Source organism: Cololabis saira, chromosome 4 (assembly GCF_033807715.1).
Source record: "Cololabis saira isolate AMF1-May2022 chromosome 4, fColSai1.1, whole genome shotgun sequence".
Classification (NCBI taxonomy): Eukaryota; Metazoa; Chordata; class Actinopteri; order Beloniformes; family Belonidae; genus Cololabis; species Cololabis saira.
This window is the reverse complement of record NC_084590.1, coordinates 16,003,361-16,025,713: the sequence shown is the minus strand read 5'-3', so window position 1 is coordinate 16,025,713 and position 22,353 is coordinate 16,003,361. Positions and strand designations below refer to the sequence as shown.

Sequence of the window (22,353 nt, the reverse complement as noted above, 5' to 3'; positions counted from 1 at the left end):
GATAGTCCCTATTTTCTGGCATAACTTTTGAATGGTTTGACATAAAGACTCGTGGGTGGTGTCATCGGACTCGGTATTGAATACTTGACCCTCAATGGCATGAATTAGCCCCGCCCCTTCTTCTGATTGGTCAATATCTGATAGTTCCTACTTTCTGCCATAACTTTTGAATGGTTTGACATAAAGAGTCATGGGTGGTGTCATTGGACTCGGTTTTGAATCCTTGACTTTTATTGGTGAAAATTGCACGCGCGAGGGCCCGTTCATCGCTGCTTGCAGCTTTAATTTATTTTATTTTTGGATGCTTCAGCTATTAAGAACAACCAGTGGAGTGGTTCAACACAGGACACTGGTGTTGGATGAAGACCTGGACTACTTAAATAGGCTGGAGGCTGGTGAGACCAAGCCTTTTTTGTGAATATTTCATTTATTGCATCTCATATAAGATCAGATTTTAATTTATCTTCTTAAAGGGCAGACCCATGGGTTGCTACTGGGACGCAAACCGGGGCATGATCAACCCCGGTTGGGTCACCTGGAGGAGTGTGTCTGATGTTGGGAGACTCGCAATGATCCCAGGATACTGATCACTGATGATGTGTCCCATTGCATACAGGAGATGTTTCTTTCAAGCATTTTCCTTTCTCTAAACATTAAAATGTGAATAAAATATGAGCTTGTGAGTTTTAGCAAATCATTACAATCCCCACTTCAGCATAGGAAGAGCAGAAAGGTCCCTACTAGGAGTCGAACCAGGACGCTTGCTAACCACCAAGCCAACATACTAATTTTTTGTCAAGATCATACATTTCCTTTCTCTAAACTTTAAAATGTGAATAAAATATGAGTTTATGAGTTTTGCAAATCATTACAATCCCTTTTAAAGTTAATTTTTTACAAATATCAATGTATCAACATTTTAGGAGTTTGTGTTGTAAGAGAAAACACAACTTAGATAATGGTCTGAAGTTCCCAAAGCAAACTGTTCGAAGTGTATTCTGTTATCACAGCAAATACCAAAAATATTTATCTAAGGAAAAGTAAACTGAAGTTTTGAAGGAATAAATATCCCAAGATTATGTTTTCTAATACCGTCATAGCATTATGTTCATCTGCTTAATCTTGAGCAGGTCCCCCATGTACCCCTTGTAACAGACTGATAGGGAAATAAAGTTACCATGTTGGGGGATCTGATTGCTCTCCACAAAAATGTAGTTGTGTGTCAAGTAACAAAACAAAATTTGTAAGAAGTCTAAAATGCAAATGGCCCTGGCCAGTTCCATCATTCAAGAGTTTCTTGTACATTTAAACAAATGAACACAGTAAAATTGACTTAGTTTTTGAAAATCAAATGGTTTGCCAGTCTAGTTAACTTTACTGTATTTATTACATTTATGTGTGCTTGTGGGAGCAGTTTCCTCTGCAGTCAGCTGGGTCCTCGTAAACAATATAATGTGTTTTAACATCCCATGCCTTCTGCTATGTGGAGAGAAATGAGGAACATAAACAAAAGTGTAAAACCGACTGAAGTTCTCCAATCAACCTATGTATTGTCACAACAACTGCAAAGCATGAATGAAAAATGAAGAGAAACTGAAAAAATACATTTAGATTCCAACGACTTTTTAATTTTGTTTGGATACATAAAAAATAATAATTTGGTGGCAGTAGAAATATACTCCAAGAATGGTTTCACACTGTTGTTAACATACTGTTACTTCTTTATAGCTCACACACTAATAAACTCATTCTTTTGTCATTTTGTCATTGAAAAAAGAGTGATTTCATACAAGTAGTTACAGTGGATGGTGCTGATTCTCTGCATATTTTTATTAGCAACAAACGCAGATAACAACGATCTGAAAATTGTGAAAGTGAGATTTTTTCAGGAGAACCTAACTGACATGTTTATGATGCAGCCTTATGGCAAAAGTTGTTTTGTTTTGGTAAAAAGAACATGTTTTCATGTTTCTATGGTCAAATACAATTTAAAGCATCCTAAACTCAGGAATCATACAGATTTAGGGATTAAATGAGAAGATGCTTTTTCTCAAATGTCTTTTCTATTTTCTTTGCGACTTAGACTGGTGCTCTGAATTCACAGATTATGATTTGTATTGCAAAAAAAAACATTCTCTCAACCACTTGTTACAAGAAACAGAAATAAGTAATGCACAACATCCTGTCATACTTTATACTAATGTCCAAAAATACTGAACACCAGCCATACCATTCCCAAGTACAAGAAAAATACACATTTCCCTCTTATTTATAACCTAAATTAAGAAAAATTAATTATCTTGAAAGTAGCACTTTTATCTAGCCGAGAACATACAATATACAAAAACAAACAGTTCCATAGCCACCAAGCATATGTGATTATTTATGTTAGTAAAAATTTGATTACAATATCCGTCAAGTCAGGTTAAAGCTTTTGATATTGTCACTTCTGACACCTAATTATGCACTCTCAGACATAGAGAAAGGGATTTCCATTTCATAATGTGTCCATTTTCAACAACTACCATGATGAAGGTATTACATGGTTGAAAACTAATTACCATCTAAGAATGATCACTAAACACCCTAAGCTGGATCTACTCTGAAGTTCAGGCATACTGGACCATGGGATGATCACTCCAGGGAGCAAGGCTAGAGAGCTTCTCCTCAGTGGCCCTTTCGATGGGCCATCCCCAGGCTTTAAGGAATCCCGTCACGTTCATCCCCACAGAGCGAGAGAAGGTCTCAGCATACAGGTTCATCTTTCCTGGGTTGTCTCCAGGAAAGTCACTCATGTCATGATAGGCAGCAAACACTTTTTTGAAAGTGTCCCAACCAAACTTTTCTTGGAGCTGCAAGAGATTGTTAGAGAGAGATATAATCAGGGGTTAATTTGTGCCGGATCCTGCCGGAACAAGATCCGGCACCTCTCGATTTTGGCCTCCCTGCGTTCCGGGACTTATTTGGGCAGATCCGGCACCTCTCGTGTATATATATATAAAACAATGATATAAAAAAGTTTTTTTTTAATGTATAAAAAATAATAATATGCATAAATTCATTTACAGAACAAATCCCAAGCATTTCATTTCAGTTTATAAAGATTTAACGTCATTTGAAAGAGTCGGAGATTTGTTGATGCAATGAAAAGATGGGCCAGCAAACCACGCCCCCGACCAAAAAAACTTTGGAAATTTGCTGGATCCGAGGAGCAAGCAGCGAGCAACGCAAACATGTCAAAAAGACAGTTGAATTTACTGTCTTTTTCAAAAAGAAGGAAGAGTTGCGTGATTCTTCAAAACGAATCAGCAAGCGGCGATGAGGGCAGCTGCAGCACAATCAATGTGCTCCTTGCGCCGCGGAGCACATACACATGAATGGATTTGTGTCGGTTGCTGTGGATTATGTTCTCACTACAAATAAAAAAACGGGCTGAAGCCCCCCCAAATTTGATCTCAGCCCCCCCAAAATTAAGAGGACATTTTTCCCTTTCCAACGATACCAATATTGTGTTTGTACAATTTTTAAAACGGCGTTATTTTGGGGCTGATGCAGCCGCATCTCTCTGCCTGCCGTCACTGCACTGTGTCCAGCAATGTCCCGCCCACAGCTCCATCTGATTGGTTACACACAGAGACAGGCACGGGAAACAGCCAATCAGCGGTGAAGGCTGTGCACGCGCTGTGCTCACACACAAACAGAGGAGCGGAGAATATTAGTTATTAATTATTCAGTTATTAATATTAGTTTAGCCGGGTAGAGAAGCTCCGGAGAGGATATGTTTCCAAGGTAAGTTAAGGCAGCAGACACCCTATTATTGTTATTCTAGCTTTCCAAAGTGCACCAGATTGATGCATTTAAATGCATTATGCTCAAAAAATTTCGCGGGGGGGGGGGGGCTGTCCCCCCCCCCCCGGAACCCCCCCCCCCCGGTACCCCCTCGATGTTCCGGGACCTCTTCATGGACAAATTAAGCACTGGATATAATACATTTCTTTACACTACATGTCAGCCATGCACTTAAAGAGCATATTGCAGGTTTTTTCAAAAATTATACCTGACCTTATGTGAAAATGACTATGTGAAAAGTTAATGTAGGATTTTATATGTTTTACAAGACATAAGGGCACGTATTCAGAGGAAAAAGTGGCTGATTTTAGCAAAGCTCCTAAAAATGCTCATATGACGTAGCAGCAGGGAGACGTCTCCACAGCTGCCCCATCTTACTGCGCAGACCCCGTACACACATAGCCGGGTATCTGCTAAACCGAAGATATTTTCCTACGTTTGGACCTGTCATCCACATGAAAACGCAAATAAATGAATGTTTAAAAAAACTCCGGGCAAAGTGAAGATTTTTGAAAACTCCGTTTATGTAGATGCGTGTAGACAGAGACAACCAGAGTTTTGCGTTTTCGAACGTCACATTATGCTCCAAAACAACAACAAATCTGCTCTGAGTCTGACGTCTAACGTGCGACCTTTGTTTACTACAGAACTACAGATGATCCACCGTCTGTTCTCCAAGCTATTTATTAAATAAATGGTCTCTATTCTTGACCACCGTTTACTGCGTTACACCGACGCAGAGCCTACGCCATAGGGTACTCAGCGACGCGCAGCCCTACGCCGTACCCTACGGCGTAGGGCTGCGTCGATTAACGCGGTAGCTCCGTGGCGGGACACGGGGGGACTCGGGCTCGTTACCGAGAAGGAGACGCGGCTCCCGGGGTAGCTGTGCCGCGGAGGCGGCCCGAAGGACGGAAGAACAGATTATCTACAGGTTTGGAATGCTGGAATGTGGTCGAAAACGCAGATCTTCGGTTATGTGTGGAAGGTTGTTTTTTTTAACAACGATGTAATGTGGATACAAATTATTTTATAAACGAAGGGGGGGAAATATTCGGTTTTAAAAATACCCGGCTATTTCGGATGCATTTAATCAGAAAAAAGAGAAGATAATAAGCTTGTTTTTCGTTTAGAAAGTACAAACGTAGACAGATTACAAGTACTCACCCATCTTTTAGGAGTTATTTTCTGAGTTTCTTTCAGGAGCGCACGGGCGGGTGCTGCGGTGAATAAAGGCTGATTTATGGTTCCGCATAAAATCGACGGCGTAGCCTACGGCGTAGGTTATGCGGCGCACGCAGCGTTCGGTGCGTCGCCGCGTAACCTACGCAGTAGAGTCTGCGTTGGTGTAACGCGGTCCCATAAATCAGCCTTTTAAAAAGCGAGTTTCAGCTGTCAATCAAAAGAACGTGGGGGCCCTAATGGGTTCGTAATTATAAGGCTGTGGCCCGTCATATTGGTGTGAATACACATTCACAACCTCAACCTCTCCTGAAATTCACCGCACTCCCTGCCGCTACGTCACTTCCGATTCAGCTTTTTCAGATGCGGAAGTAAAATACTCTCACAAAAACAACTCTGGAGGTCACTGTAGTATATATTTATGTGTATTTCAATGAAAATTCAGTTCCTACATTATTTTCCTACACATTGATTCACAACCTGCAATCTGCTCTTTAAGATAAAAACAGAAGCTGTGCTATCTTTTAACGTGCACCCAGGTGTGTTATACATCAAAATGTGTGTCTCGAGCCTGCGACGATGCACATTACTTTTCTCAATCAAAAGCGTTACGGTAACGGCGATAGACGCCAAAAAGCACGCCCCCCACTTCATCTGATTGGTCCATATTTGATAGTTCCTACTTTCTGCCATAACTTTTGAATGGTTTGACATAGAAAGTCGTGGGTGGTGTCATTTGACTCGGTTTTGAGTACTTGACCTTCATTCATTGGCATAAATTAGCCCTGCCCCTTCTTCTGATTGGTTGATATCTTATAGTTCCTACTTTCTGCCATAACTGTTGAATGGTTTGATATAGAGAGTCGTGGCTGGTGTCATCCGCTAAATGTCCAGGCCTGAAGAATCTACCTGCAAGTCATACAAGAGCTTCCACTGCAGCACGCCTGAACGTGCACAAAGGTGCACGGGTCCGTTCATCGCTGCTTGCAGGTTTAATTTATTTTTATTTCTCTTTATTTAATCTATAGCTGTGCGCAGAACAAAAAAAATACTTTTGCAATTTTGCAATGTTTCTTGTGGTGTGTTGCTCGTATGCATTGATAAAGTACAACCCAAGCTTCATGCAGATGATAAAAAATAATTATTTTCTCTTACCTGCAAGTACGTCTCCAGTGCAGTCCAGACGTTCCAGTTATCGAGGTTCCTGCCTGACTTAACATAGTCTTCTACACACTGCTTTCGATTTTCCAAGGTCATGCTAGGATGAGCCTGCATAAAGAACATTTAATTTAACTTTTAAATGGTTAAAGTGCGCAATGTCAACAAAATTATAGATAAACAACACTGACTTATTTTCAATTAGTTGCAATACATTTAGACACTGGCGGCAGCTGAACATGGTTCAAGATCCTGGTTCTGGTTCATGGTTCAAGAACCTGGTTCTTTATCATAACATCATTTGCTATCAGAATAATAAAAAGGAGTATATTTTGTATATATCTGACTAAAGCTTCCAAGATCTTCTGTGGCCCTTGGTCCCACCTTAGCTCTGTTGAGTCCCAGCACCTCCTCATGCACATAAACAGACCATAGGTTACACGTGGCCTCTGTAGTGTGTGGCGGGAACTCCCAGCAGCTTCTCTGTTGGTTGTGTCCCAGCTCATGGATTTCTCCCCACAGACCTTCGGTCCTGGCGTCTTTTGGTCTGACCAGCTCTGCTGCTACTGAAGAGTGCATCATGATGGGATAGCCAGAGTGCATCCAACCTGGATGGAGACAAGAAAAACTAAACACCGAGCCCTGATCCAATCAATCAGCAGGCTGCATTGCTTGTTCCACCTCTCCTATAAATCAGTCCATGCTGCATTTATTCTACCGCTCCATGGAAGAGGACATTGTCCTGGTGAGACGATATGAAACTTCAAGAGGGTGAAGGCAACTGATGCCAATAAACTGTAAACTATATATAAATATTTTCATTTTTATTTTGTTAACGCATCCTGAATTTAAGAATTTCCATTAGAATAAAAAAAGCTTTACTTATCTCTGTCGTAAACACTTTAAATGTGTGAAAATGTTAAAGAGAAGTACATTTACCAGCAGAAATCTGCACGTCAGCTACAATGCGCTCTTTGCGGTCAAAGTCTATGACAGCCAGATCAGCCACGCCCTTCATGATGTCGTTCCAGAGATTTGCCACCTCATCAGGATGCTGCAGGTCACGAACAATGTGTGATGGTACAGAGAGGACGATGTTGTCAAACTCCAACTCTGCCCAGGGTGAAGGAGCTGCACGCAGCAACGACCATTCATCTGCTGTCGTCACACCTGAAGGGAAGCAGGGGTGTATGTCATTTTAAAATATTCTTCTTTTTTTTCATATTTTTATCCCCAATTTTTTACCCATTTTATCACCCAGTGCTCCTACCTAATTCAGTCCTGGGCATAGCGATCCTCTACCAACCCCGGAAGGGCCCTAAACTGAGCTCAGGTCTCCTCCTTAACTTGAGGAGTGAGCAGGCCGCATCTTTTCACCAGGCAGGGTGGGGCTTCTCTGGCCGGACGTAGCGCGTGGAAGGATCACGTTATTCCGGCCAGATCCTCCCCACCCCATCTGGCGGCCCGGTTGGCCAGAGGGGGCATGTATAGCCCAGGACTGTGTGAATGTTTTTGTGAGGGTAGAAAACATTTGCTACCAAGGGAACACGGGGAGAACATGCAAACTCCACACAGAAAGGCCCTTTCGCCAACCCCACCCAAGTTGGTGGATGGGTGATGCAAAGTCAATATGGCTACACGAAAAAGAAAATAAAAGTAGGGTGCCACACACAAACTGATCTAAGGAAATAATACAGTTCTGTATTGATTTTGAAAATGGGTTTGAACAACAATGTAGTTACCGATCAGCCAACAGTAAAATAATGCACATATAATGACTTTGATTCTCAACACAATCACCTTATAGAGTATAAGTACCGTGTGACAAACACTCACCAGATTTGTAGTATGGAGCAGACACAGCCACTTGGACAATAACTTCTTCCTCCTCAACCTTGATGTCACGTGGAGCCACCAGGTAGATGAGTCCCCCCTACAAGTTCCACACCTGCATCATCTCTGAGGTAACAAGGAATTCCTTTGTAACACGAGGAGCTCTCTTTAACTCTTCAGCATCCAGCCAGTCACTTTGGCAGCCTATCAGGATCTGTGGATAGACAAAGTTTTAGGCTGCAACATTGAAAACCTTGTGTACGTCATAATGTTACTGAGAATGAGTCTTAAGCATTAAAACGCTGCCTGCTGACTTCCATGTTCTGGTGTACTTCAATGATCATGTGGGTGCAAAGACGAAACCTGAAGTAATGAAGTTGAGAGGAAAGATGTGTCCCTTTTAGCTTTGTGCAGATAGCTTACATTAACCTATAATGTATTTAAACTGCTTACACATTAGTTTTCATACAAGAATGAATCAGAAACAAGTGCTGCCAGAGGTGAAATGCGAATTAAGGGTACCCCTTTTCCACCAAACCGGTTCCAGGGATGGTTCTGGGCCAGTGCTGGAGCTGATCCACAACTCGTTCAACTTGCAAATCAGCTGAAAACCAGTTTGCTTTTTCAATCAGGACTGATCCCACACACCTGCTACTCACCTGCACACATCTGCTGCTCATTAACTCTGCCACTATTTAGTCCCCAGTTCCACTCCCTCTCATTGCCAGATTGTTCTTAGCCATCTCGATCCAAGACTCTCCAGCGTTCTCCGTTCTGAGTTCGCGTTGCGGACCCTGCCTGTTTTTGGACTCTGCTCTGACTCCTGTTCCCCGGTACCCGACCTTGTCTTCCGAACCTGACGCTGATTATTGCCTGCTCTTTGTCCGGTATTCCTGCCTGCTCTTCGCCTCTGTTTTGGTAAATAAACTGAACCAGGCAAGCTACCTCTGTTTGAGCTAAGCAGTTAAGTAATGAGTGCAATCAGGAGCTATGGCTGTTGTCAATCAAGACTATGCCCCTTATTTATGCATTAATTTCTGCCTTTATTACATTTAATTTTACCTTACATGAGTCATTAACTTTCCCCAAACATTAATAAACATATTTGTTTATTTCTGCTGCAAAGTTGGACATTTGGAGCCGTTCCCTGGGGGCTGGCTGAGGAACTGCAACTATATTTATTTGCAGATTCATCATACTAGCAAGGTGCTTATAGCATTTTGCAAACAATTTTGGATCAAACAGTAGCCTAAATTAATTGGATGTACTGTAATAATGTTGATATATACTGTACCTTCCACTTCTTGTTGACGAGTGTTGCTGGTATGATCATGTAGGTCTTTAGGCCAGGAGAAAGGTACAGACCTGTACTGATCCATTCTCTATTTTCTGAATCACAATAATAGCCACAAATATTTATGTCATATATATATACAACAGGCAGAAGAGAGGTTAAGCTTAATGCAACACAGCAATGAAAATTACGACATTTTAGATTAAAAACAATTTACCAAAAATAGTTCTTTTAATAAATCTTAAACTAATTTCTTCACACCACTGGGCTCTGACCTGCTGTCTTGGCATTGATCTTGATCCTTTGGTTGTAGACAAGAGGCAGTGATGGGTTATCCTTAATTAAGTAGGGCAGCAGGGCATCCTGGTTTGGGGAAACATTATACAACACACTCCCCAAACTCAGGAGTAGTTTATCCGTCAGATTCTTCACAGGGTTCTGTTCATTCACCTTGAAGAACGATGCATATGAGCACTTATTTAACAAATGTGTGTAAGTATATGCTTCACTCAGTCAGGACAAGTGTCTGTACACCGTTCTCTCTCTCTCTCGCACTCTCACACACCCATATACATATATTATTATTTAGCCGGCTTGATCTTGATTGAGCAGTCTATAAGCAAACCTGTGGAAACTTTGATGACAAACAGGTTGTCCTGCTCAAGAACGCTTTCGGTTTGTTTGTTTTTAAAGAAATCATGTTTGATTGGAACTCCCGTTACCTCGCTCTCCTGCATCTGGGTCCAACTCAGCCACACCTTGACAAAACGGACCATCCAGAATGTACCCAGCAGGAGAAATCTCTGGGTTTTGGGAGTACCTCCGCCGGGAGGCAGGCGTAACAATGGGCAGGAGGAGGAAGAGGAACAGGAGTCCCCCTTCTGGGGAACGCACCTGGTTCTCAGCTCTCTGGCTCTCGGCGGGCCCAAGAGTATTCAGGCCTGGTAAAGGCAAAAATGGAGACAAGGGCAGCGACAACCCCCTCCTGTCCCTTTTTCGGGTTGTCCCGGACACACCCCTCCATTTCCCTGCCTGCACCAGAGCCCCACAAGCCCCTGCCCAGGACTCTGCCCAGAGGCTGGACCCCTGTACTGTCTCATCAGTCGGCCTGGCCTAGAGCCCAGGCCCCCTGACTCTGTGTGCTGTACTGGGCACTCGTCCAGGCCCCCTCCCACCTCCCTGTTCTGGGTATTTTTTCTTGTTAGGAACATATGTTACCTGTTCTTTAAGGGGACAACTCCCAGACATGTTTGAGCAGATAAACATCCAAAACTTTAGTGACAGGAGACAAGTGATCATAAATGAGACCAGAACACATGCATAGGTTTTGTAACTGCTAGGAATTTCCAGGCTGCTGGTAAAAGGTAGAATCATGCTATAGGTGTACCTCACTCTACCACATTCTTGTTAGTTTGCAACGCTGGCTGCAACAAAAGGAAAGCCTTTTCAATCTATGCTCTCTGAGTTTTTCTTTTTTTAGGTGTTTTGTCAGTGTTTAAGTCCTTGTCTTATATGATAATTATTGTTGTGTCATTTATATAGAGAATCTCCTTCATCATTTGATCCCCACCAGTCATCCAAATCTTGAGATATTTAAAATTCTCTACTTGAAAAATAACCCCACTTCCAACACAGCGATACATCATCATCATTTTCTGACTGAAGACCATGACACTGGACTGTGTCTGTGTTTAGAAAAGCCAATGTGGCATCAAAGCAAAGATTCACTCCTGAGCCAATTGAACTGGAAGCATTCACCCCCTGGCTGCATATTGAAACGTTTACATTAAAGTTACGACCAAGGTTGGTGACAAAAGGCAGCTTTGGCTTTTCGAACTTTCAAGCCTCCCTATTAAGGTTGTTGGTCTTCAATCTCAGGGTAAAGAATGCTTAAAGTAGAAAGAGAGTAATCTTAATTGGACAAGATTGGTTCAAAGTGACTGCTGTGCTGTGTGAATGTATTAGTTTTCATGTGCCACCTCTTTTTTTCTTTTATAGGGCAAACTTATGTCAATGCTGGGCTTCTGTCAATTCAGTAGATGATGAGGTGTTTTACTTTGTGGTTCACTTTCATTATTTTTTCTTTAAATTTCCTTAAGAATTTTTTCATTCATCCAGTCATACATAAATAATATACTGAATATATTTACTCCTAAAGAAAATCAATTTACAAAACTTTGTGTTACCCACCTGTGGCATGCCTGTTTTCTTCAAGGTGTCAGTAAGGATGGACAGCACCTGCATGTAGGAGAAGCTATGGTACGCTTTCATTTTCAAGAACTGGGTACACTCCATTCCTAGCTTTTTAAGACGTTGTTCCTCTTGTTTGGAAAGTTTTTCGCCCTCAGTAACATGACCAATGAAGCGGCTCAGGAAAGAGCGAAAGTGTAAGTGGTTGGTGTGGTTGATCTCAGGAGGCTTGTAGAAACTGTTTTGAATTGTATTCTCCAACACGCTCAGGCCCATTTTGTTCAGGATCTTGTTACCTGAAACACAGAAGATACACAAATGTGACACTCTGAATAAGAATTACTTTATTATATTATTATATTGCGGGTGTCAGTGAAACAGGTTCACAGATTAGGAAATTGCTCTGATGTTATGGTGCAAATAACATAAAGTGATTTAAAAAAAACTTAAAAATAATTAAAAGATCAAATAAAATAGGAAACAATAAAATAATTAAGAGTGCATGCAGGAGTGAAATATGGTATGTAACATGAATATACTAGGTGTAAAAATATGTACATGTGCAAAAAGTAGCAGGTTCTTTAACTGGCTGTGCTGCATCAAAGGAATTTTCTGTTGTTCATGAGTGTGATGATGGCTGAAGGGAAGAAGCTGTGTGGCGGTAGGTTCTGGTCCGGATGGAGATTTTTATACACCAGCGCACATGCACACAGACACAAAAGGAAACAAGAATCATGTTAGGAATGACCATACCTGGGAACTTTTGCAGTGGGTTTAAGTGTGTATATGCCCAGTGCCAAGACTGTCCTCCAATCACAAGACCTCCCCCTTCAGCTACAAAGCTTTGGATTTCGTGAACGTGCTCATCGCTGTACGCTGTACACACAAACACGCTCAGGTCTTTCCTGAAGTCTGTCTTCTCACACACTAACTCTGAGTGGGTTATGTTGTTAATTTGTGGCACAAAACCAACAATCCCCTTCCGGCCTTGGTCCAGCCAGTGAAATGCATTCTTCCAAAACGGTGCCAGTGTCTGCAACAAAATGTAAAAATGAATTACAAGGGCTTCCGGCTTAGCGGTACATGGAGTAAGATGTGTGTAGGGGAGCTCCTGCAGAGTTAATTTACTTTGTCATTTAACGGGACTATTCACATCATTCCCAAGCCTTGAGTTTGATCTAACTTCTTCTCAACGCTGTACATGGACTACTTACCACGAAAAGGCCTCCAAAGTCCAATAAAGCGGGGAACAATCCTCATGACATGAATCAAATGTTTCAAAACTCGCGCCGCTGTCGACTACAACATATTCAAATTTCATGAAGCTGTGATTTGCGTACATTTTAAGTCAAAATGCCTGCCAAATGGCCCTTTCACCAAAGGTTTATTAACAACCTTTAAAGGTTTATTAACAACCCTAAACTACTTCTTGGCCATTATTAATCATCCTAAACCACACAACTCCGAAGCAGGGGGTGTGGTTTTTTAACAACCCTAAACCACACCCCCTGCGGGGAGCACAGGAATGAGTGCATTACAACCATAAACACCTCAAAGAAAAAGTTAGAACCACCCCGACTACAACCACTACAGCCCCAAACCAAAGCAGCGAGAGGGGACGGATGGGCAGTAGGGCATACCCATATCAACATTTCCTGAAATGTTTTAGTATTTAACTTATTACTTCAAACTGTACCTTTAGTTCCAGAAGGGTTTCATGTGTCGCCACAATGACTCGTCCCAGACCATAGTAGGTTCCTGCCAGGAACACTTGTTCATCCTCCGTAATACCGATGGGGAAGGCTAGAGGACCGTGGACCAGAGCTGAGGAGGCAGAAAAACCTCCTTGGAGGTCAAACCCTGAAATCCCTTTGAGCAGGAACTCCAGGTCCTCCTTTAAATCCTTACAGGTGCTGTATTTAAAAAAAAAATGAGAAAGAGAGAAAAAGAAAATTAAGAAGGTGGCCAGTCCATCGCAATAACAAATGCATTTGAGAAAAATAAGTTCTTGTCATTCATTATAACATAATTCTAATAATATTTTGAGCAAAAACTTGTTTTAAGCGTCAATAAAATAGTTGTGAGTCAGTGACAGTTATGTTTTCTCCTACTTAATATCTGAAGTCATGAAAACTTAATACACTATTTTTTTATACACATATTTTGAGGGGTTTAACAACATAATTCCAGATTAATAATCACAGATTAAAGGAAAAGAACTTTAAAAGAGAAGTGTCCACTTACCCAATGACTTTCAGACAAGATGGGATTTCAGGGTAAATGGGCAGGTTTTCTCTACCACCATATTCTGCAGAAAAATAGATTCCTGCCACCCCTGACACTTTGTTTCCTGGAAATTGCAGGAGAACGTTGGGGTTTTGGTTAGACCAGTGCCACGCTTGTCCCCCTATCAGCACCCCTCCTCCTGCCTTCAGAAAGGCCACCAGGGCTGCTGATTCTGCCTCCACGGTGTAAGCATCTGTTACATACACACCAACTGCTGGATTGTCACTGAAAGCCTCCACAACACTGACCTGGAAGACTGATTTATTGAGATTATTAGCAATTGAATTTAGGTTTTGTTGCACCCCCACAGAGTGGTTTCCAGATTCCTCTCCTCCCAGCCAGGTAAGAGCGTTCTCCACCAGAGCAGGGAACCTGTACAGGTAAGTCTCATGGCTCAGGACGACAAGTCTGCCACGGCCGTATAGAGAGGCAGCCATCAGGACCTGACCATGGCTGTTTATTAATAAAGGGAAGGCATTTTCTCCAGCCAGCTCCAGGTTACATGGAATACTGGGGCACAGCAGGTCCAGCTCCGTCAGGCCCTTCATCAGAACCCTGTAGGCCCCTTCATGATAAGACTGGGTTGACTGGTTTGACATGGTGAGAGAAATCTAAATGTTGAAAAGAGGAACAAGAGCATAAGAAAGCAAACCAGCATGTTAACAGAATTAAACAGTTGTGCCAGTCAGAATGTCTTGTACTCTGGAATAGAAAACGTTCACAATACACTTTCAAAGAAATGTTTTATAAATGCACAACATTAAAAATTCAACATGTTGCACAAGTTTTCTTCTCATTAAAGCAAAAAAAAAAACAACAACAACAAAAGTCCCTCTTACCAATTTGGTCCTGTCGAAATATGATTCAGTTTTGGAACAGCAATTTCCCAGGCAGCTCTGTCCCAGAGGATAAGTACGAAGATACGTTGAAAAGTGAGAGGCAGCATTTAAATGAATAGAGAGAAGAAAAAAAAATAGATAAGATATGAATATAAGGAAGGATTTCAGCTATCATCCAATGAACAGTGAGGAACATTTGGCAAGAGCATAGCCCTTTTATGGCCAATGTAACCGTTGCTCAGTTCATGCAAGTTCCTCAATTTCAACTTGCATAAACTTTGAATAGCTTATCATCTACATTACACAATAGCAATAAAAGCTTATGAGAATTTGGATACATCACTGTTTGCACTGTTTAGCTAACGGTTCTGTTTCATCTGGCTTCATAGACAATAGAGCTGCGTATCATCAGCATAGCAATGAAAGTGTATGCCGTGGTTCTGGATTATACTTCCCAATGGATGTATTTGAACAAGATCGACCCTAGCACTGAACCCTGCGGAACACCATAACAGACCCTCGACTGTTCTGAAGAAACCTCATGTACATGAACAAACTGGAATCTGTCAGATAGATATGATTTAAACCAAACGTAGAACTGTCCCTTTAATCCCAACAACATGCTCTAACCTGTGCAGTAAAATGCAATGATCTACAGCAGGGGTCGGCAACCTTTTTGACATGGAGTGCCAGTGTGAAATTTTCTTGTCAATGAATGTGCCATAATCAACAGTAGGCTAAAACAAAGTTACATTAAGGTATGACACAAAATACAAAAACATTTCCAACACACCTGGAATTATATTCTATACAGGCCACATGCAAGCATATTTAAATTTTTTCTGTAATTCACAATAGGGGCTTACATATTATGCATGGATCCCATTTCAAAACACTGCTTTTAGTTGTCTATTTCGGATGCATTTAATCAGAAAAAAATAGAAGAGGGCCCTTTTCTCTGCAGAGAAAAGGGCCCTCTTCTATTTTTTCCCGACTCCTGCGCACAGCGCAGGAGTCCCGATCTCCTGCGCTGTGCGTCCCGTCTCCATCACCAAGCGGTTTCCCAAATCCAACTCAGCCTGGATCATTTCTCGTGTCCTCTGCTTTTCCCCCACATCCCAGTAATGATCTGACACGCTGACATGTTTGCTGCATTTAACACCACACGCCCCCTCACTTCACGCTGTTCGCTGTTTGTTTGCGTCACCACACGCCGTTATTAGGCTAATTGTTGTTTTTTTTCCCCACTTACAGGACCTTTTCTCTCCCTCCCGATGTTCCGGGACCTATATAATAATAGGATAGTATTTCTTTCTGCCACTTTATTGAGGTTGTTGTGCTGAAATGAGGAGGAATCATAGAGATAACTTCTCATTTCAATTAACTGGATCCGTTCCTCATCCATGACTGTTTCCTACAGCGCTTTCAACCTGCTTTCAACGCGAGCGACAGGAAGAAAATAGAAGAACATTTAAATATCACAATATCAAGCTTGTTTTCTGTTTAGAAAGTACAAACGTAGGAAGATTACAAGTAATCACCCATCTTTTACTTGTCTTTTTACTCTTTATTTTAGGAGTTTCTTTCATGAGCGCACGCCTTTACGTTCGTTGCGCCGTGTGTGTGTTTTAAATACAGAGATGACACACAAAACTGAGGGTAGCCTATGCCTTTCCACACGGCACGCCGAATGGTCGCGAAAATACGGTATTTATATATGAAATGTCAGAATAGGTAGGCTAATTATTTGACGACACCCCTAAAGCAGTCAGACGACACCCCAGGGTGCCGCAACAGCCCGGATGAGAAAGGCTGTTTTAAACGATAGGCCAACCGAGCGGGCCTTTTCCAGTGTGCCAATGATTATGCCGCCGCGTGCCAATCATGGCACGCGTGCCTGAGGTTGCCGACCCCTGATCTACAGTGTCAAAAGCAGCACTGAGGTCCAGTAGAACCAGTATGGACACTAATCCCTTATCTGAGGCCATAAGGTCATTAGTGACTCAGTGAACAGTGAGGAACATTTGGCAAGAGCATAGTCCTTTTATGGCCAATGTAACCGTTGCTCAGTTTATGCAAATTGCTCAATTTCAATTTGCATAAACTTGCATAAATAGCTCATCATCTACATTACACAATAGCAATAAAAGTTTCTGAGAATTTGGATACATCACTGTTTGCACTGTTTAGCTAACGGTTCTGTTTCATCTGGCTTCATAGATAGATAGATAGATAGATAGATAGATAGATAGATAGATAGATAGATGTACTTTATTAATCCCGAAGGAAATTTAAGAGTGGTCAACTGCTCACAGAATCAGTCACACACACAACTAGTATAATAAAACAAGTTAATAAATATCTAAAATAATAAAACTAATGACAGGAGGGAGAACCGACTTGGGGACAAAGGCAAGGACAGGAAAACCAACACACCGCAACGAAACAGCAACAATGAGGACAGAAGTGTTCCAGCACTTCTGCCTTGGAGAGATTCCCCCCACACCCACTTGACTCCTGCTACTCCTACTCCCCCTCCCGCCTCTTCCTCCCACACAGGGCGTTGTGCAGCCTGATGGCTCGGGGGACAAACGACTTTGTATGTCTCGTTGTTGAGGAGTTCAGTGATCGTAATCTGTTGCTGATGGTGCTCCTCTGCTGGTTAAACACATAGCTCAGTGGATGGTTGGCGTTGTTCATGATTGCCTTGAGTCTGGTGAGTGACCTCTGCTCCGTTATCTCCTCAACAGAGTCCAGCTTCAGGCCCACCACTGAGCCTGCCTTCTTAATGAGCTTGTTCAGCCTCTGGATATTTCTTTTGCTGCCGCTGCCACCCCAGCAAGACACAGCATAAGACAGCACACTAGCCACTACAGAGATATAAAACATCTGTAGGAGCTTGGTGCAGATGTTAAATGATGCCAACCTCCGCAAGAAGTAAAGCCTGCTCTGGCCCTTCTTGTAGAGGTGATCAATGTTCTGAGTCCAGTCCAGTTCATAGACCATTGAAGACAATGGACATTTGTTCCATAGACAAATAGAGCTGCGTATCATCAGCATAGCAATGAAAGTGTATGCCGTGATTCTGGATTATACTTCTCAATGGCTGCATGTATAAACTGAACAAGATTGACCCTAGCACTGAACCCTATGGAACACCATAACAGACCCTCGACTATTCTGAAGAAACCTCATGTACATGAACAAACTGGAATCTGTCAGATAGATATGATTTAAACCAACGTAGAACTTTCCCTTTAATCCCAACAACATGCTCTAACATGTGCAGTAAAGTGCAATGATCTACAGTGTCAAAAGCAGCACTGAGGTCCAGTAGAACCAGTATGGACACTAATCCCTTATCTGAGGCCATAAGAAGGTCATTCGTGACTCAGTGAACAGTGAGGAACATTTGGCAAGAGCATAGCCCTTTTATGGCCAATGTAACCGTTGCTCAGTTTATGCAAGTTGCTCAATTTCAATTTGCATAAACTTGCATAAATAGCTCATCATCTACATTAGACAATAGCAATACTGTAAAAGCTTCTGAGAATTTGGATACATCACTGTTTGCAAGGCTGAAAAGCATTATTTGACAAATGTGATCTATGAGTTCTTTCCAAATTTATTTAGACTGTTACTAAAAGACAAGGGGATGCCACACAAATTGGTCATGGGGATCTGCTGGAGCCTACTCCATCTCTCTTTCATTGAATGGCAGAGGTACACACCACTTAAATTCCCTCCGTTTCGCAATATATAATCACACATTAACTAAAGATGTGATTTTTTTGGCTGTGGGAGGAAGGTAGAGCACCTAAAAAAATCCCCACTTCAGCTTAGAAGGGCAGAAACGTCCCGACTAGGAGTCGAACCAGGACGCTTGCTAACCAACAAGCCAACATACTACTTTTTTGTTAGGATCATACATTCTCTCTGCAAAGTCCTAGGCCGTTTGGGCATGACAGGGGCAGCCAAGAAGAGGGCCATTAAATCCGCTAGCGAAGCCACAGAGAAAGCCACGAGGTGGCTGTGGCTCAAAAGGGCAGACCCGTGGGTTGCTACTGGGACGCAAACCGGAGCATGATCAACCCCGGTTGGGTCATTTGAAGGAGGGTGTCTGATGTTGGGAGACCCGAAACACCCAATGATCCCAGGATACATCACTGATGATGTGTCCCAGTGCATCCAGGAGATGTTTCTTTCAAGCATTTTCCTTTCTCTAAACATTAAAATGTGAATAAACTATGAGTTTATGAGTGTTGCAAATCATCACAATCCCCACTTCAGCATAGGAAGAGAAGAAAGGTCCCTACTAGAAGTCGAACCAGGACGCTTGCTAACCACCAAGCCAACCAACATACACATTTTTTGTCAGGATCATACATTTCCTTTCTCTAAACTTTAAAATGTGAATAAAATATGAGTTTATGAGTTTTGCAAATCATTACAATCCCTTTTAAAGTTCTTTTTACAAAGTATTATCAATGTATCAACATTTTAGGAGTTTGTGTTGTAAGAGAAAACACAACTTAGATAATGGTCTGAAGTTCTCAAAGCAAACTGTTCGAAGTGTATTCTGTTATCAAAGCAAATACCAAAAATATTTCTCTAAGGAAAAGTAAACTGAAGTTTTGAAGGAATACATATCCCAAGAGTATGTTTTCTACAACCTGATCTCACAAAAATCCGTGAAATGCCCAAGACCTCTCACCACTATTTTCCATGGCACCAACACGGAAATGGTAAAATTCCGTGTGAGCACCACGGATATTGTACTATGCGAAGTCAATGGGATCCGTTGTCGTGATATATACACGGATTATTACATTATTATTATGTATATATTGTTTCTTTATTATAGTGGCTAAGTTATGAGTTTTTGATGCGCAAGTTACTGTTTGTTACTGTCAGTTTGTAAAAGCATGTTTTGAACGCTGTTTTAACAGTGTTTTAATGGTGTTTTGATGATTTTTAACAGTATTTTGATGGCGAGTATTTAACTGTGTTTTCTAGTATTTAATGTAAATTCGAGTAAGTGTAAGTGATGTGAAATTATTATTTTTAGAAAAAAACACGTTTCCTACTTCTAACCAATCATAAGTGGTGCAATAACCTAACCAGCTTTATGCTAATCAGCGCCATATTTGTAGTCACATTGGTTTGGGTTAACCCTAACGTATAAAAACGTTTTAAAAAACATATATAAATTGAATATATCTATTATGTAGTGCATCTGAAATAGTAACGGAAAGTAAAGGAATTGTAAATATGTTTGTTTGTTTATTTAGGATAGTTTATTTAACGTCATGTAACTGACTGATGTATTCACAGTGATTCAATATAAGTTGTACCTGTGTACGGTTTATTTTTAATATTTACAGTTCAAAAGCACAATATATTTAACGGTTTACTTCCACGTCCATAGCAACAGTAATCAATGACCACACATCCGCGATTGGGGCACTCGTCACGTGATCAGGATCTCCGCTCGTCACTCTATGACGTACTGTAAAGGGGATGCCCAGGGAATTTCCTGTGGTTGACGAAATGGGAGAATGGTTAAAACAATGAATTTAAATATCGCCTGTCTCCACTTCCTGGTTCAAAAGCAGTTAAAAATTAAAGCTGCAAGCAGTGACGAACGGGCTCTCGCACCCTTGTGCACGTTCAGGCGTGCTACAGTGGAAGCGCTTGTATGACTTGCATGTAGATGAAGTCAGAAATCAGATGAAGGGGGGGCGCGCTTTTTACATCTATCGTCGCCACGGTAACGCTTTTGAAAGAGAAAAGTAATGCGCGTCGTCGCAGGTTGGAGACGAACATTTTGATGTGTAACATACCTGGGTGCACGTTGCGGCTCGGGCCGTATTAACTGCCGAAGGAATGGCATAAATTGTGCCAAAATTACGCGATTAATTAAAAATGTTCCAAATGGCCGACTCCCTGTTCGATTTCGGCCATGGCGCCAGGAGACTTTTCTTTAAGTTGCGACATGATACAGGTGAGTACCAATTTTCGTGGATTTACGTTAAACCGTATTGTGGGGCTTGAGGCACAAAGTTTTTTCTGTATGGACCGATCAGATGAAGGGGGGGCGTGCTTTTTGGCCTCTAGCGTCGCCACCATAACGCTTTTGACTGAGAAAAGTAATGCACATTGTCGCAGGATGGAGACGCACATTTTGATGTATAACACACCTGGGTGCACGTTACGCTTAGGGCGAAGAAGCGGTTGAAGTAATGGCATAAATTTCGCCAAAATGGCCGACTTCCTGTTCGGTTTCCGCCATGGCGCCAAGAGACTTTTCTTTAAGTTGCAACATGATACAGGTGTGTACCGATTTTCACCAGGACCCCCTGCGGAGCGTAACCATCAAGCTGTTCACCAAGGAACGCTGGTCTGCTTCCCAAATCTTACTCTCTCCGACCATTTTCATTGCAAGGGGAAACGTCTACTGTCCTTACGTTTTGTAAGGACTACACCTCATCTCCGATCAGCGTGACCAGCATCAGCTGAGGAGCATCCCGCCAGCTGTGTTCGTGGAAGCCCATTCGCCCACCCGCGTTACAACGGAGTAACCCGCAAACATTCCGACGAAGGGGACAGGGACCGTCCATGGCTAGGACAACCAGGAAAGGGGGACCACCCGACTGCCAGCGACGCTGCATCATCTGTCTCCGAGAGACAGAAAGGGAGAGTGAAAAAGTGGGAGCCACTCACACTGAACCACCAGTGGGAGCGTAAAATCAGTAACCTGTGGACCGTGACCAGAACCAGGAGTTGTGGGCGTGGTTTCACGCAGCGGAGGCCGACCCATGGAAATCTGCGCCTGTCGTGACGTCACAACAGGCGCAGATTCTGACGGCTCGTAGAAGTCACATGACACTGGAAGATTCATCCGGGCTGGGTGTACAGACACTGCAGAATTTGGTTGCTTTCATCCTTTTCTGTGTTGGCAGGGTGAGGGGAGACCACATTAAATATGTTAAAGCCAGTGTTGGGGTAGTTACTCAAAAAAAGTAATCCATTACATATTACTAGTTACTTTAAAAAAAGTAATCCCTTACACTACTTAGTTACTGGTTGCTGAAAGTAACTAGTCACATTACTAGTTACATTACTTTTGTATTACTCTCCGCAATGTCACCTGAGCTGCACCATAACTCGATTGCCAATGAACAACATGTACAGGACTGTCTCAGAAAATTTGAATATTGTGATTTTCTGTAATGCAATTACGAAAACAAAAATGTCATACATTCTGGATTCATTACAAATCAACTGAAATATTGCAAGTCTTGTATTATTTTAATATTGCTGATCATGACTTACAGCTTAAGAAAACTCAAATATCCTATCTCAAAAAATTAGAATATTCTGGGAATCTTAATCTTTAACTGTAAGCCATAATCAGCAATATTAAAATAATAAAAGGCTTGCAATATTTCAGTTGATTTGTAATGAATCCAGAATGTAAGACATTTTTGTTTTTTTTAATTGCATAACAGAAAATAAAGAACTTTATCACAATATTCTAATTTTCTGAGACAGTCCTGTAGTTGGAACCTTATTACTGCAGTGCCCAGATCAGCACACGTGTATTCTAATGAGGAGGACATACACAGGATCTCTCTTTTATGCACTTTAATGCAAAAAACCTTACATAACTTAAGAAGTCGTCCTTTCAACCAACGACCAACCAACAACCAACCAACCAAC

The 22,353-nt window shown here is 41.8% G+C and overlaps 1 pseudogene; it reads right to left on the bottom strand.

The window, feature by feature from the left end:
* Window positions 1-1,606: 1,606 nt before the first annotated feature.
* LOC133441561 (TRPM8 channel-associated factor homolog) lies at window positions 1,607-14,801 on the bottom strand (annotated as a pseudogene).
* Window positions 14,802-22,353: the final 7,552 nt, after the last annotated feature.